The 17400-nt window shown below is 41.6% G+C and overlaps 1 protein-coding gene across 1 annotated transcript in view; it reads left to right on the forward strand.

Annotated features, from left to right (window-relative positions):
- MCTP2 (multiple C2 and transmembrane domain containing 2) overlaps positions 1-17400 on the forward strand; it is a 257936-nt gene that overhangs the window by 66629 nt on the left and 173907 nt on the right. The window lies entirely within an intron of this gene.

A 17400-nucleotide genomic window follows, 5' to 3' on the forward strand; every position in this document is an offset into this window, starting at 1 on the left:
ATTAAATCAGGTCAGTATAAGGAAGGTAACATGTTGAATTATATAATAAAGTTAATCTTCATCTCTTTTTTCCTGACCAGAAAATACAAGTGGGCTTCTTGGCTTTGATATGCTAACATTTTCATACTCAGAAGGAATTTTTTTGAAGCAACTGCTGTTAAACGATTTAGAACTTTTATTGTCATGGCCGGGTGCGGTGGCTCATGCCTGTAATCCCAGCACTTTGGGAGACCGAGGCAGGTGGATCACGAGGTCAGGAGACTGAGACCATCCTGGCTAACACGGTGAAACCCCATCTCTACTAAAAATACAAAAAAAAATTAGCCAGGCGTGGTGGCGGGTGCCTGTACTCCCAGCTACTTGGGAGGCTGAGGCAGGAGAATGGCATGAATGCCAGAGGTGGAACTTGCAGTGAGCCAAGATTGCACCACTGCACTCCAGCCTGGGTGACAGAGTGAGACTCTGTCTCAAAAAAAAAAAAAAAGAACTTTTATTGTCTTTGTTGACTAAATGGAAATATTTGAATGCTACTCTAGGCCAGGCAGTGTGGAAGTTGCTATTGGACATAGAGATGGATAAGAAAGTGCCTCTGCCCTCCAACTATGATTTTTTTGGGAGATCTTATAAGCAGAGCATAAGAGGCAACTGGATATCAGAGCTGTCATTGCAAAATGTTTCAGCCTGGTGTCCTGGCAGCTCATTGGAAGGAGGGGATCAATGTGTGGAAAATGAGGGCGTGTTATCTGTGAAGCAGTGTCCAAGTTGGCACAGAGGATAGTGTGCTTGCCAGGTGAGGAAAGCTGGTGATCACAGGCCTGAAGTGTGGATGGGTGCTGTTGGGGGTGATGAGTGTTTTGCTCTACCTGGATTGGAGGCTCTGGGAGCTTTGTGGTGTGATGTGTGTCTGGAAGGGTGGGCTGGTCCATGATAGTAGATGAGGGGTTGTTGGGTTGGCTATTTTATCTTCTCCAGGCTAAATGCAGAAAGCTTAGAATAGGCAGATTCCATCCAGAATAGGTTATTCTGGATCATTTGATTTTTCCCTTTTAACGCAACCATTTTTTTAACCTTTCTTCTCAAAAATGAATCCTTTGCTCTTCTTTTTCTGACCTAGAAAGTACAAAACAAAGACCAAGACTGATTCTACCATTCAGGGTTGTGGTTCTCGCTACTTAAGTGCCGTTGATTTGCTGGGTGGCATGCTTGCAGAGGACAGAGGGACAGGAGTGCTGCTGATCAGACCCCTAGGATCCCTTGCAGTCTAGTTCTGTCCACCCACCTCCCTCCTCGCTGGCTCCTCCCCTCAGTTCTGCCTGTTTGAGTTGGGCCTGTCCCACTACCTAGTCTGAGTTCCCAAACTGAAGAACCTGGAGTCCGATGTTTAAGGCCCTGCCCCGCTACCAGTTTATCACATGGTACAGAAGAGGGGCTCCCTTACTTATCTTCTCCACTACGCTGTGTTCATTTGGAGGATTGGCATGGCTGGGGAGGCACATTTGTCTTTGTCTTCTAAGCGTCTAGCTTCATGCCTTGTGCATAGCACATAACGTGTGCTCAGCTGATATTTGTTTAATACAAAAACAATGATAGCAACGTGTGCATTCAGGTTACTTGGGTATTTGTGGTTTTCCTGTGAGTTTTCTTTAGTTATGATTAAATGAAAATCAACATTTGTGGTTTTTGAAAAAATACTCAATTTTATTTTATATGATAATTGAAATTAGAGGTTTAGGCAGGTGTAAACTTTTTAGCTGAAATTTGATATTGATTTTAACTCTGAATTTATCATTTCTGCTTTTTCTTTTTTTTTTTTTAACAAAGAGGGAATTCCTGCAGAATTCATGTCACCTGAGAGTTTGGGAATTGGTTCCTCTGTATTTTAGATCTGGCTTATCTGTTTCTTCCTAGTTAATAGCTGGTGGCTTTCTATACCTTGTGTGGAATGGGGAAGAAATGAAGAAGAAGGAAGGAGTTGGCACGTGGCAAGCCTGGTGTACAGCAAGGACAATCAGATTTTTGTCCAGTGTTCTCAGTTTAACTTACTTTGTTTTTAGCTTTCCAGAGGGGTCAGGCAAGGAGTGAGCATCTGTGGCCTGAGGGACCCCTAGGGCTTTGCCTCTTCTGTTGTGTACCAACGCTGCTCGGGTGCCAGGCTAAGCCTGTGGCAGTGGGACAGGACCCCAAATACCAGCAATGCCTGAATTCTGCAGTCACCTCCAGGCCCACCAGCATCAGCAAAGAAAGTGAAATGTTAGTCTACTGTTACGGGGAAATGGAATGATGGGGCAAAAGAGGAAAGTAAGGATGAGGGGCAAGGAAGCAGGAATGTGAGAAACAGGACAGGCAGAGCCTAAAATATTGCAAGTGACAAATCCAGCTGTAAAAACAAAAGGTGAGAACATATGCTTAGAAGAAAGGATACATCAGTGGAAGAGGATTTAGCCAGACTCTCTCTTGAACTCTGGATCCACACCCTACTGGATGTCTCATAGGAACCTGGTTTCGACTTATTTTGGCAGAACTCACTGTCTCCCTGAAGAACCACCTCAAACACAGACCATGATTTCTTGGCAATATCACCATTATTCACCTAGTTTTTCAAGCCAAACACCTGTGAATAATGGTAGTCTCTTACTTTCCCTGCTTTTAATGTTCTATGGGATATTTTGTCATCTCACATGTTTCCTCCTCTCTTACCTATCATATTAGTCCATTTTCATGCTATTGATAGACATAACGAGGCTGGGCAAATTACAAAAGAAAGAGGTTTAATATGGATGACTTACAGTTCCACATGGCTGGGGAGGCCTCACAACCATGGCAGAAGGCAAGGATGAGCAAGTCATGTCTTACATGGATGGCAGCAGGCAAAGGGAGAGAGCTTGTGCAAGGAAACTCCCTGTATTAGGGTTCTCTAGAGGGACAGAACTAATGGAATATATAGATGTATAAGTTTATTAAATATTATCTCACATGATCACAAGGTCCCATCATAAGCCATCTACAGGCTGAGGAGCAAGCAGTCCAGGTTCCAAAACTGAAGAATTTGGAGTCGGATGTTTGAGGGCTGGAAGCATCCAGCACAGGAGAAAGGTGTAGGCTGGGAGGCTAGGCCAGTCTGTTTTCACATTTTTCTGCCTGTTTATATTCTAGCCGCACTGGCAGCTGATTAGATTGTGCCCACCCAGATTAAGGGTGGGTCTGCCTTTCCCAGTCCACTGACTCAAATGTTAATCTCCTTTAGCAACACCCCCACAGACACACCCAGGATCAATATTTTATAACCTTCAGTCTAATCAAGTTGACACTCAGTATGAACTATCACACTCTGCCTCATAAAAACCGTCAGATCTCATGAGACCCATTCACTATCACGAGAACAGCATGGGAAAGAGCCGCTCCGTGATTCAGTCATCTCCCATGGGTCCCTCCTACAACATGTGGGAATTATAGGAGCTACAAGATGAGATTTGGGTGGGGACATGGAGCCAAACATATCACCTACCCCATATTCATTCTATTCTACTGAAATCCTTCCCATACTTCAAGGCCTAGTGGAAACCTTCCTTCTCTGTGGTGCTTTTTCCAACTCTGCGATGAGTGTAATCAGCCTGCCTTCATTTTCACAGCATGTCACTTTTGCTCTGACTGAGCACTAACCTCAATCTGTTTTGTGGAGAAATCTGTAGCGAGAAGAAGGGATTGCAACAGGAAGAGGAGGTAGAAAGGGGAAGGCAAATTGGTCCTGGGCAAGGGCATCACTGAATAAATCCTTGAGAAAGTCGGCATGATCTAAGACATGTACTAACTGTCCAGTGGTCATCTGGCTCAGACTGACTCATGATAACCAAATGGTCATGAGTCTGAGCTACAAATGACAATTACAACTAATTTGCCATGAGAATTAAATACTTTAAAGACTCTAGGCCAGATGTGGTGGCTCATGCCTGTAATCCCAGCACTTTGGGAGGCCAACAAGGGCGGATCACTTGAGGTCAGAAGGTCAAGACCAGCCTTGCCAACGTGGTAAAATCCTGTCTCTACTAAAAATATAAAAATTAGCTGGGCATGGTGGCACATGCCTGTGGTCCCAGCTACTCAGGAGGCTGAGGCACAAGAATTGCTTTAACCCAGGAGGTAGAGGTTGCAGTGGGCTGCGACTGTGCCCATGCACTCCAGCATGGGTGACAGGGCAAGATGCCATCTCAATAATAATAAAGACTCTAATGTTCTTTCGATGTAAACAGCTCATTCTTCATTGTTGTCAAATGACACGGAAAGTCAAATCATAATCAATGTCTACTTCATTAATTTGTTAGGAGAAATTATTATCTCAGGGCCTGGAAATGCTTGAAATGCATTTCCTCCCCACAGTCAGCCTTTAGGAGAAGTCACATGAGAATCGGGAAAATTGGTGCAGGGATCGGCACACTGCAGGGAGAATGCATGGGCTCCATGCTGAATGGTATTTTATACACCATCCATCTCACAATAAGTACTGAGCCACAAATTAGAACTTGATATGCTCACACTTTGTCTGCTAGGGTCACCTTTATCCATCTCTGTCTGTGAGCCCACTTAGTCCAGGAAGCCTGGATTTTAAAGTCCCTCCTCCTGAACAAGTCCAAACTTTTATTGAGGCTTCCTGGCATGACCTCTCCCTTTTTCTGATTGACACATTATTTCATTAATTGTATGTTATCACTTCATTAATTGTAAGGCTGATATCATGGTGGCCCGGCACCCATATTGTGTCCTTTAGGTGACTTTGTATGTCTGGGTGCTGACGGATAAGAGTCACTGCTTGGATTGAATTGTGTCCCCCAGACCAAGTTCTTATGTTGAATCCCCAACCTTTACATGACTGTATTGAAGATATGGCCTTTAGGAGGTGATTAAGGATGAGTGAGGTCAGAAACATGGAGCCCTGATCCAATGGAACTGGTGTCCTTATACAAGAGAAAGAGACACCAGAGATCTCTCCTTCCCCACCATGTGAGGACACAGTGAGAATGGAGTCATCTGCAAGGCAGGAAGTGGGTTTCTGTTGTTTAAGCCACCTAGTCAGTGGTATTTTTTTTTTGTTAGCATTTTATTAGCTAATATATAGAGTGCTTATGCAGTGCCAGTATATAATAAGGGCACAATGTAGCATTATACTTCCAAAAACAATATATCTAAAGATTAACAACAATGGTAACATTTAATCAGAAAATCAAGAAGAAATCTGACACAGATCTACAATCCCTTATCCAAAATCCTTGGCAACACATGTGTTTCTGGATTTAATTTTTTTATATTTTAGGGTACAATACATTGTATTACCTATATTTTACTTAATGTGTAGCAACCCTTCATCAAACACACTAATGTTTCTACAATGAAATGTATCAGTAGTCACACTAAATGGAATACTTTTTTTTTTTGAGACAGAGTCTCGCTCTGTCACCCAGGCTGGAGTGCAGTGGCATGATCTCGGCAACCTCCGCCTCCCAGGTTCAAGTGATTCTCGTGCCTCAGCCTCCCAAATAGGTGGGACCACAAATATGTGCCACCACACCCAGCTAATTTCTGTATTTTTAGGAGAAATGGGATTTCAGCATGTTGGCCAGGCTGGTCTCAAACTCGTGGCCTCAAGTGATCCTCCTGCCTTGGCCTCCCAAAGTGCTGGTATTACAGGCATGAGCCACCGCACCTGTCCCATAAAGGATAATTTTAAATAGATTCATGTCAGTTCAGATTCTGCTACTAAATGAATTAAGAAATTTTTTTGTATTTTGGAATTACAGATAAGGGATTGTGAAGCTGTATCTGTAGAGCCATAAATCTTATTTATTAAATAATAGAATAATCATTAAGGGAAATATACAGCAATAATGATATTAAATGAAAAAGTTTTCTGAAAACCTAATGAGTACCCAGAAAACCTGATAAGTTTGTTTTTCACTTAAGAAAAAACAAAAAATGTATATATAGTTATTATACAGGATATGTTACTTGGCTTACACTTGGGTGACTTTTTTGTGACATAAATTGTCCACAATGCCTGCCTGGAACATCTCCCTAAATGTTCCCGTGACTGACTATTTCAGATCTCTGTTCAAATGTTACTTCTTCAGACAGGCTTCCTTGATCACTCTATTTAAAATACTGGGTGAGCGGCATGCATGGACACTTTCACATACAATCACACAGAAACTCTCTTTCCCCTTTCCTATTTTCTTCTTCTTTTTAGCACTTATCACTATCTAGCATTATATGATACATTTGTTTATTGTCTTACATAGACTGGAAACTCTGTGACAGCACACGTTTCATTTTGTTCAAGCATCTGGAACAACGTCTGGTAAATAGACATTTGATAAATGTTCAAAACATGACCCAAGAAAATAAGGCTGACTGAAAAACAACAAAGAATTCCAAGAACTAGGCCTGACATAGCAGGCCATACCTACTTTCCAGAAGTTCAAGGCCAGAAAAAAAAGAGCCATTTAAACACCAACTGTAATATGTTTATGTAAGTTGTCTATTTTTGTAGTAATATAAAAAAACTCTTCATCGTATACATACTTCAGTAAATACTTATTTCCGATCTAGGAAATATAAGCTAATCATTACATTTACCTTATCTTACATTTTATTTTTTATTGATACAAAATACTTGTACATATTTTGGGGATACATGTAATAATTTAATACATTCATATAATTTGTAAAGATCAAATCAGTGTAATTGGGATATCTGTCATCGTAAATTTTTGTCTTATGTTATTTGAATTATTCTCTTTTAGCTATTTTGAAACATACAATAGGTTATTATAAACTATAGTCACCCTACTGGTTTATCACTATCAAACTGTACATTTGTATCCATCAATCAACCTGTCTTCATCCCTCCTCTCCTCTCCCCTTCTCTACCTCTGGTAACCACCAATCTACTCTCTGTCTTCATGAGGTCAGGGCTGGGATTACTTGCATGAGCCACTGCGCCCAGCCAGGATTTCACTCTTTTTTATTCCTGAATAATATTCCATTGCATGTCAATCACATTTTCTTTAACCATTCATCCACTGATGGGCACTTAGGTTGATTCCATATTTTGGCTATTTCAACAGGACTTCAATAAACATGAGAGTGCAGCTATCTCTTTGTTGATTTCCTTTCTTTTGAATATATACCCACTAGTGTAACAGCTGGATCACATGGTAGTTCTACTTTGTTTTCGGAGGCACTTCCATACAGTTTTCCATAGTGGCTGTACTAATTTACATTCTCACCGACAGTGTACGAGGGTTCCCCATTCTCCACATCCTTCCATCAGTATTCATTATTCCCTATCTTTTTGATAAGAGCCATTTTAACTGGGATGAGATGGTATCTCATTGTGCTTACATTTACATTTAATAATTAATTTTGAGTATTTTGTTTGAGTATTTAAGTAGACAAGAAAAAGTACGCTCAAAAGATAAAAATGATTACTGTAACACAAAATATTAAAGAAATAACTGACTTTATATTTTTCACTTGGAGTATTGTCTTGATTTCTTCCCCTGACACATTTTAATCACCACAGAAAGAAATCCCACTGATCTTCTTCATCTAATTGCAAAGTGCTACTGCATCAGGTTATAAAAATGGCCTGGATTAGCTTCAGAAGGCACCGGTGTCTGGTTGCGTGTACATACAGCAACACATTGCATTTAAAAGTAAGCAAGCAAAGGAGTTTTAGAGCTATCACAAAATATACAACAAAGTTCAATAGTGCTATCCAGTTCAGATAGATCCACTCTTTGGAAAAGCCCAGGTTTCTTCTCCATCTCTAAGTTCATCCACATGTTAGTTCTGACATCTGTAAATTGCTACCATTTTACATTTGGTTCAGCTTGTCCTCTCACTTCTGTAAGTCTAAATGATGGTAGTTTATCTTGTATGTGAACAATTTAGGAAAGCCAGGAAAGAAGCCAAGTAGAGTTCTCTTCAACAAGCGTCAACAATAAAGTCTTACTTGGAATCTTCATAAGCTTGATGCTCCAGCTAGGAATTAATAAGCCTGTTGTTGTTGTTGTCATTAACAGGGAAGTTGAACTGTTTCACAATAACTTATTTCTGAGCTCTAATTCTCTGTGGCAGATAATTTCAGACTCAAACCTTTTCTAGTCCTCTGCGATTCTTCTCAGCCATCAGGCACTGCCTGCAATACATAAGAGGCAGCAAAAGATACTCCGCAGGCGCTGGAGACCACCAGTGATGCGTTTGCTTAGCAATCCCTGAGCCCCATTTCCGGTATTTTGTTATAGTTGCCTGAGCTGACTAATTCTGTGGTCTTAACAGTTTTAGCCTCAGAGGACGATCTCATTCCTCTTGTCACCAAGACTTGTGGCTAAAAAGGAGCTAAGAGCACCGTAGACTACTGCCACATACCAATACCTCCACACACATACACACACATGCGGGTATATATATATATATATATATATATAAAAAAAAAAAAAAAAAAAAAAAAAAAAAAAAAAAAAAAAAAAAAAAAAAAAAAAAATAATATATATATATATATATAGGAGTGTATATATATTCCTTTTTATAGGTGTGTGTGTATACACACATAGCTGTTTAGAAGTCAGTCTCTCTTGTTAGAGCATAAGGTCTTGAAGAGTAGAAATGTCATTTTTCCTCTTCTCCCAGCCTTTCTGCAAACCTTGCTTATATGGTATGCATGTATATTGATTCCTATTATCACTGCAGTTGACTTTCCAGCCACTGCCAAAGGCTCGGAAAGCCATAAGAAATTTAGCTGTGCTCGGGAAGGGTGATACATGGAGGCCCTACGTGGGTAGGGCCCTAAGGAAAGGAGTTTCTAAGTGTCAGACGAAACGTGAAGAAGCTAAAGTTAAGGGAACTTGGAGGGAGAGGAGCTTATTTTTTTATTTTTTTCTTCTTATCTAGTTTTTTTCTCCTCATTTTCTCCTCTAGTCAGCACTCTCCTAGTACTTATGTTACAAGACGCTTTTAACATGCATTGTAAAATCAGCTAAGTATTTAGAAAATGCATACGGTCTATTCTGGTTCTTGCCGTAGGTGTTGATGGTGAAATTGGGATTAGACACAGACACTGGAAAAAATGACCAGCAATACCAACCAGTCTCTACTCAGTGGTAGATAACCAGTTGAGATAAGTGGGGAGGTTACTCTGAGCAGGGTGGTCAGGAAAGGCTTGAAGAGAACTCCTTTTGAGAATTAGTAAGACTTAGATAGGCAGAGAGTAATACAGATTAGTTAAGTTTGTCTGTGGGGCTAGAAAAATATGAAGGTCTTAGCCCAGTACCTGGCAGCCACAAGCACCTAACAAGTGCTCACTGCCATGATTATGGTTGTATTCATTAGTGTTTATAATTATTTTTAACATTGCTTATTTTTCAGAATGACACGGAGGTTTGGGGAATTTTAGTGACTTGCTTAATGTCATCCAGCTAGTAAGTGTCAGAGACAGGATCTAACTCCAGGATTGTCTGAATCCTGGGACTGTGCGCAGAACTGTGTGTATAACATGAGTTTGGAAGTACAATTCTGCAAATGGGAGAGCTCAGATCTGGAGAGATAAAAAGTTGATCACAAAAGGAAGACATTTATTTTTCTGTGTCCACTGTGTCCTTTTAAACACAAGGATAATTATCAAGATTGAATGGGCTCATTGTCAATAACTAATAATTATGAAAGAAAGGATCACTCCCCCTTTCCCATAATCCATGTAATTCCACAATGGGGTATGTCCTTCCCTGACATTTCATTTGGCAGTTGGAGTTGTGAATAACTAGCTTTGGCACATGCTTACGTGGATGAGTTGAGTGATTTAGAGAAGTTCCTCCACTGAGATATTTCCAGAAATTGCTTGGCAACTGCATAGCTTCAGGTTAGTGATCACAGAGAAGCAGAGTGAGAAACCACAGAGGAGAGGAAACGACCTCCAGGTTGCACAATTAAACAAGTGCGTCAGTTTCTCTACACTTCAATGACGTGATTTTTACTATTTTTGTGTGATCTCGAAAGTCGTACCTCAATATGTGATGGTGTGTCAGAAAGGCAGATGTGTCAGCTACATCCCAGGGTCCATCATGGGCTCGGTCTTGCTGTTCTTCTTCTTTCCCTCCTTTCCTTCACACCTGTTGAACACCTGCTTTGTGCTGATGCAGATCTAGATGCTAGGGACACAGTAGTCAACAAAATAGAAAAAAGTCACCTCCCTCATGGAGTTTCCACTAGGAAAGGTGGCATGCTATAGATATGATCAGAACATAAAGTGTCATGGAGAGAAAGAAAGCAGAGTAGGTGCTGGGGGGAAGGTGTTACCATTTTGTACAGAGTGGTCAGGAAGGACCTCTTCCGAGAAGATAACCTTCACACAAAGATATGGAGGAGGTGAGGAAGTGGGTCGTGTGCATAGCTAGAGAAAAGCTTTCCAGAAAAAGAGAACAGCAAGTATAAAGGCCCCAAGGTAGCAGGAGTGTCCCTGATGTTTCAGGAAGAGCAAGGAAGCAGTGAGGCTGGAGAGGAGGCAGTGAGGCGGCAATGGGAGGAGATGGCAGAGAAGGGAACAGAAGCCACATCATGTAGGGCGTTCCTATCCTGCCAGGCAACTCTAGCTGACCATCACAACTGCTTAGTGCACTGAGTGAGCCGGATGCACAGGAACCCCATGGGCTCAATGCTGCATCGCTCATAGGGCAGACGGAATCGTTGGCACGTGGGCAGTGCTTGCTGTAGACAGTGGGTATAGCAGTAAGTCCAAGCTTTGCCTTGGACAAAAGGTATGGAGAAATGGCGCACAGGCTGGATGGGCTGTGGGCGGAGGGAAAATGGCACCGTCCCGAGGCTTCGTCAGCCAGTCTCTGACTTTGTCCTGGTCACTTTCGGTGGGGAATGTTGGAGGGAACTAAGAAAGGGACTCAGATTGCTCACCACCTTCATCAAGTTCTTTTGATCCACTCTTCCCAAACACATAGGCTGTTTTATGACTATTACTAATATAATTAATAATAATAATAAATAATAGAATAGCAACACCAATCTAATGCTACTTACTGAGGGTTTACGTGTAAGGAACTCTGCTAATTTCTACATAAATATTATCAGACCACATCTATTTGGTTTCCTCTATATACAAAGAGCCCTCGTACAGTGTCTGTCTGAGAAAAGGCTTTCAGTAAATGCCCTTTGAGTGATTTAATTATTCTAACAACCTATAAGGATCTGTTTTGACCCATTGAGAGATGTTCCCATGTCTTGAATTTTAGGTATATTTTTCAAGGACAGAAAGCTAGAAAGTAGCAGAGGTGGGACTCAAATCTAGGTCTTTTGGACTCCAGAGCCTTGTTCACTACCATATACGGCTGCCTCCCGGTCAGGCAAAGTGTGCTCTTTTGGGATTCTCCTGGCGCAGGTGTGGTACAGTGAAAAGAGCAGCGTACCCAGGTTACTCAGGGGAAGCCCAACCCAGAGCGCTCGCCAAGGCTGAACTCTCCAGCTTTCCTGTGATGTGGACATTTAGCCTCCTGGCTCTGCTTTCCTCTTTGCCAATCGGGGAGACTAAGGACAGCCTGTGGACTTGTTTTAAGAAGTTACAATGAGTATAAATTTTACATTAGAAAGTGCTCAGCAATGTACAAGCAACCATTTCTTAAAGTATCTCCTGTTAATAAACATGCAAAAAACTTATGGCAGGTCAGTGGACAAATATTACTGAATATGCAAAGTTTTAGAGCATTTCAACAGGGGTTGGTAAACTTTTTTTTATGAAAGGGCCAGAGCTTTGTGGGCCACAGGTCTCTGTCACAACTACTCAAGGTGAGGTCACATGACATTAGCCATAGACAACACAGGAACAAGTAGACAGTGGTGTATTTCAATCAAACTTTATTTGTAAAAGCAAGTGGCAGGCTGGATTTGTCTCATGGGATGTAATTTACTGACTGTTTTATACCATCATATGCTAGAGCAAGGTATATGGACACACACACATGATTCATAATTTGCTATTAGATTAGACAGTCAATACTGCAGGGAAATCACTTTTAGAGACCAATCTTGGAGATGAGAGAGAATTAAATTTATACACCTTGATCGTATGATCCATAACCTCCTGAAAAGTGGTATAAAAAATAAGAACAGAATTGGCCGTTTGGTAGGCTTGATTGTCTTCTGAATACACCTTCCAGTTTTGACCTCTCATTGCCATGTAGCTCACTTTTCATTCTATCACTGTGTCCAGTTGCTGCTTCATGGTTAATGGAGCCGTCTGATTCCTTTTGCTTATTTTGTAACTTCCTTTGTCCTCTATGTATTTGTGTTTGTGACTCCTATATTCTTAAATATACATATTCTAGATAGACAAGATGTGGGTTATAGATTAAATATGCAATATGTATACATTTATATACTTCAATGGGGCAGTTTTTAAAGAGAATACTATTGATTTGTTCAGCCAACTTTTTACTCTTATTTAGCTTTTCTGGATGTGGGTTTATGTTTTCTTCCTCTGAAATTTAAACAAACAGTGACTGCTTACATAATTTTTAATTTGGCTTCCTGTGTGTGCCTCATAGTAAGACCCTTCAGACAGCCACATGGGAGGTGGTATTTGTACAGGATCACATTTAGTGTATATTGAAAGGAAAATGTTTATACACAACAGTTTCTTGCCCTCAATCTCAAAGTCCTTGGTGACTAGAGAAGATTTTCTTTTTAAAATAATTGATCTGCCATTCCAGTATCTCCCCATATCCTGCTGAATTTTAATATATTTGTGTTCTTATGGAAGGAAAATCCACTTCTAAAGGGAATGCAAAGTATGTATTACCTTCCCATAAATTTCAGTTTAGCAAGGCAGAATGGAAATATCAATGCGAATTCGCTTTTATTTAAAAAACACAAATGAAAAACACTTATTTGAGAGGCAGTAGTGAGAGCTATGCAAGGGAAGACTAATCTCATAATAGTGCGCATTCCAAGATGTTAATGCTGTGTTTCTGAATGCTAGTATGTAATTAGAGTTTTGTCACATTGAGACTTACTAGGCTTGATAATATTTAAAATTATTTCTCTTCCTGAATATGTACTTGTACAAAATTTGTTTGAAATGTTAAAATGATGCTTATTAGGTAAACGATCGATAGATAGTATATCCCTAGGATGGAATACTACTCAGCAATAAAAAAGAATGATGCAGATGACAACCTTGATGGATTTCAAAGGCATTAAGTTGGGTAAAAGATTCCAGTCTCAAACATTTAAATACTATATGATTCCAATGATATGATAGTCTAGAAAAGATAAAACTATATGATGAAAATATACAATTACTTGCCATGGGTCTAGCATTGGAAGATTTGACCACAGATGGGGGTCAAAGTGGGATAGCACAGGCATTTTTTGGGTGGTAGAACTGTTCTATATTCTGATTGTGGTGGGGGTTATACAGATATCTACAGGTGTTTAAAACTATGGCAATGTACACATGGAAAATGTCAATTTTACAGTGTGTTAATTTTTTTAAGTAAATTTTTTTTAAAAAAGGCCAAGCACAGTAGCTCCTATCTGTAATTCTAGTACTTTGTGGGAGGCCAAGGAGGGAAGATGGCTTAAGGCCAGGAGATGGAGACCAGCCTGGGCTGCTGTGTGACAATTATGGTGACTGTGGGAAGGCATCTCAACAAAAATAAATTTTGTAATAAAATGTATAAAATAAATAAAACTATTTTATTATAAAATATTTTATAACATAAAATATACTATAAAATATATCTATTTTAAAATTTTTATATTCTAAAATATTTATAAAATAAAACAAAACTTAGCCAAGTGTGATGGTGTGCACTTGTAATCTCAGCTACTCAGGAGGCTGAGGCAGGAGGATGGCTTAAAGACAGGAGGTCGAGGCTGCAGTGAGCTATGAACATGTCCGTGCACTCCAGCCTGGGTGACAGAGGGAGACCTTGTCTCAAAAACAAACAAACAAACAAAAAACAAAGGCAATCCACAGGGCTTGGTTACATTTATTGGGAACTTTTATTTTTTGAGACGGAGTCTCACTCTGTTGCCCACCCTGGAGTACAGTGATATGATCTTGGCTCACTGTAACCTCCACATCCTGGGTTCAGGTGACTCTCCTGCCTCAGCCTCCCGAGAAACTGGGATTACAGGTGCACGCCACCACGCCCGGCTAATTTTTGTATTTTTATTAGAGATCGGTGGGGGGTGGGGTTTGCCATGTTGGCCATGCTGGTCTCGAACTCCTGACCTCAGGTATCCGCCTGCCTTGGCCTCCCAAAGTGCTAAGATTACAGGCATTATCCACTACACCTAGCCTAGGGAACATTTAAAAAAAAATCTAATAATAGTGGTATTCTGGGGTATTCCTGATGAAATAAATATTAATTCTGCTCTTTTTAATGAAAAAGTAAGTTACCGATGTAGTTTCTGGGTTTACAAAGCAGGTGGAAATAATGCAACTTCTACTCAATGAATAATACCATAGGCATTTTGCAAGAGCGTGGGGGAATATCCAAAGTTATGTGTCCCCCAGCGGCTGTAACTCCATCCTCCTGTGCATATGGAACATTTTGCTGTTCTTTATGGTAATCACTTTCCTATCTTGGTGTTTATATATGCTGTGTGACAGTTATGGTGGCTGTGGGAACCATAACTTTAAGTTCTGTGACTTTTCTGTGAGTAAAACCAGCCATAATGTTGAATTAATGTCATTCCTCACATTGAATTTCCTTGTTGTTATAAGTGGAAGACTTAACACATATTTGAATAAAAGCTCCATTTTCATTTTTGATAGCATGTAAATTATGGTGGTTAGGTGGATTTTGTCATTAATTAACATCATCATTCAGTACAGTGAGGCCAACTTGGGAGAATATATATGATCCAGTCTGAGGGGTGACACGGTTTAATCATACCTCTGTCCACTCCTCCACTTGAAAGTAGAAGATACAAGACCATCATTATCCTTGGCTAATGACATGACACTTTAATCAAAAGTGTTATTATCCACTTTAGTGGATCCCAATAGTTTCGTGGAATTATCTTCAAAATGGGATTGGTTAGGTGGAGCATTGTTTCAATTAATAGAACTGGAGACCATAGCATGTGATTTTTCAGGCTTCAGAGCATCAGCACCAGTTACTCTTGGCTCTGCAGGTGAAGGCATGGTTATCGATACAGGGAAATCAGGCAGAATGATTGCATTTCTGGGAAATGACAGTGTATGGTATAAAACACATACAAATAAATCTATTGATATTGGGAAAGTCAGTAAGTTGAATAAGGTTGATTATTGTCATAAAGTGGACTTCAGAGAGTACTGCCCAACTCACCTGGGGGTCCTTTTATACATAACACATGCAGGAGATACCAAGAACCAAAGGAGAGGTTGTTTGGCAAAGGACCTGTGTCCTCTTTTCTTGTCCGTCTTCAAGCCACATTGAGAGTTAGGGCTGTCTTCCTGTCTAGGCGGCGGTGGTACTTCCTGGGTCAGAGGCATATAGTGGCTAAAGTGCCAGGGCTCTAGAAAAAGCTTGTGTCTGAAATCACTCTTGATCCTGTGTGAATTAACCTGAACTGAACACAGTGTATTCACAGTCTAGGGACATTAAACCTGGGACTGACGGGGAAAGAGGCAAGGGTAAGAACCGCAGATTACAAGAACCTTAGGGCCTCTGTTGGTCCTAGCCCCATGAGGCTCCATGCCTTCTTGTGTTCAGGGCTCGTTTCTGCCCAGTTGCAGCCCTTGATGTCACTGCACGCAGAGGCAGTGGGCCAGAAAGCCCATCCTTGTTTGCAGCTCCTCACCATTTCTCATGGGTGCTGAAGATTTGCCCCCCCGGTCTGGATGTTTTGTTGCTTCTCGAAGCTCCACTGGAGAAAGCGAATGTGTGTCTTGGAAGGTAGCCTGCCATCAAGCTGGATCTCTGAGTCATGTCCTGGTGGTCACTGTGCATGGAAAGGACAAATGTTATCAGTGCCTCTACCCCCAGTGGCTCATGGTTTCCGAAGCAGTGTCTCCAGGGCTGCCTCTCATCTCCAAATCGGCCCATAGCAATGAAGTTATCCAGTCGTCTTTGGAGGGGAAATTCCCATGTTTTTCACTGATGCAATCAGTCCTGGCTAATGTGCCAAACAGGAATATCCTCAAATTGCTGGGAGGCCATTTGCTCATTTCCCCTCCACTCTGCCTCTCATTGCAGGCAGCTGTCCTCACATTCAGCCCAGAAACTCTGTTAAAGTTCCAGAAACAGATAAAATCTCCTTTGTGCATATAAAAGCTACACAACTGAGGAATCTGTGCCCCATACTAACTACTGCATGATGCAGGTGTCATTGCGCTGTGGACTCATTTCCTGGGTATGAGAAGCATTTTAAAATTGGGAAACATAGGGGCCGGGCATGGTGGCTGATGCCCGTAATCCCAGCACTTTGGGAGGGCGAGGCAGGCAGATCACAAGGTCAGGAGTCCGAGACCAACCTGGCCAAGAGACCAGCCTGGCCAATATGGTGAAACCCTATCTCTACTAAAAATACAAAGATTATCTAGGCGTTGTTAAGGGTGCCTGTAGTCCCAGCTACTCAGGAGGCTGAGGCAGGAGAATCACTTGAACTCGGGAGGCGGAGGTTGCAGTGAGCCGAGATCATGCCACTGCACTCCAGCCTGGGCGACAAAATGAGGCTCTGTCTGAAAAAAAAAAAAAAAAAAAATCTGGGAAACATAGACACCTCTCGTTCTGAGGTCATCTGTTCAGAATTTGCATTTCCCAGTTTTGGTTTGGCGATTGAACAGCCCATGAAGGTATGGCTTGAGGAAGGTGTCTCGGATCACACTTTGAAACGTTTCCTTTTTTTTTCTTTTTTTTCTTTCTTTTTTTTTTTGAGACAGAGTCTCGCTGTCGCCCAGGCTGGAGTGCAGTGTCGAGATCTCGGCTCACTGCAGGCTCCGCCTCCCGGGTTCAAGCCATTCTCCTGCCTCAGCCTCCCGAGTAGCTGGGACTACAGGCGCCCGACACCTCACCCGGCTAATTTTTTGTATTTTTAGTAGAGACGGGGTTTCACTGTGTTAGCCAGGATGGTCTCGATCTCCTGACCTCGTGATCCGCCCGCCTCGGCTTCCCAAAGTGCTGGGATTACAGGCGTGAGCCACCGCGCCCGGCCTACGTTTCCTTCCTAACGGACATGGTCAGTTCTCTGGATCCTGGGCGGCCCGTTTCACATCAGAGGCTGGGGGCCGGGCTGGCCCACTCGGGAGGGATCTGGCACAGTGGCTCTGCTGCCCCACTGCTTTCACTGGGAACAAAGCTATTTGCATGCTAAACATGTGGGTGAACTAGGGATGCCATGTAGCCCAGCAGG

The sequence above is a fragment of the Nomascus leucogenys genome, chromosome 6 (assembly GCF_006542625.1).
Source record: "Nomascus leucogenys isolate Asia chromosome 6, Asia_NLE_v1, whole genome shotgun sequence".
Taxonomy (NCBI): Eukaryota; Metazoa; Chordata; class Mammalia; order Primates; family Hylobatidae; genus Nomascus; species Nomascus leucogenys.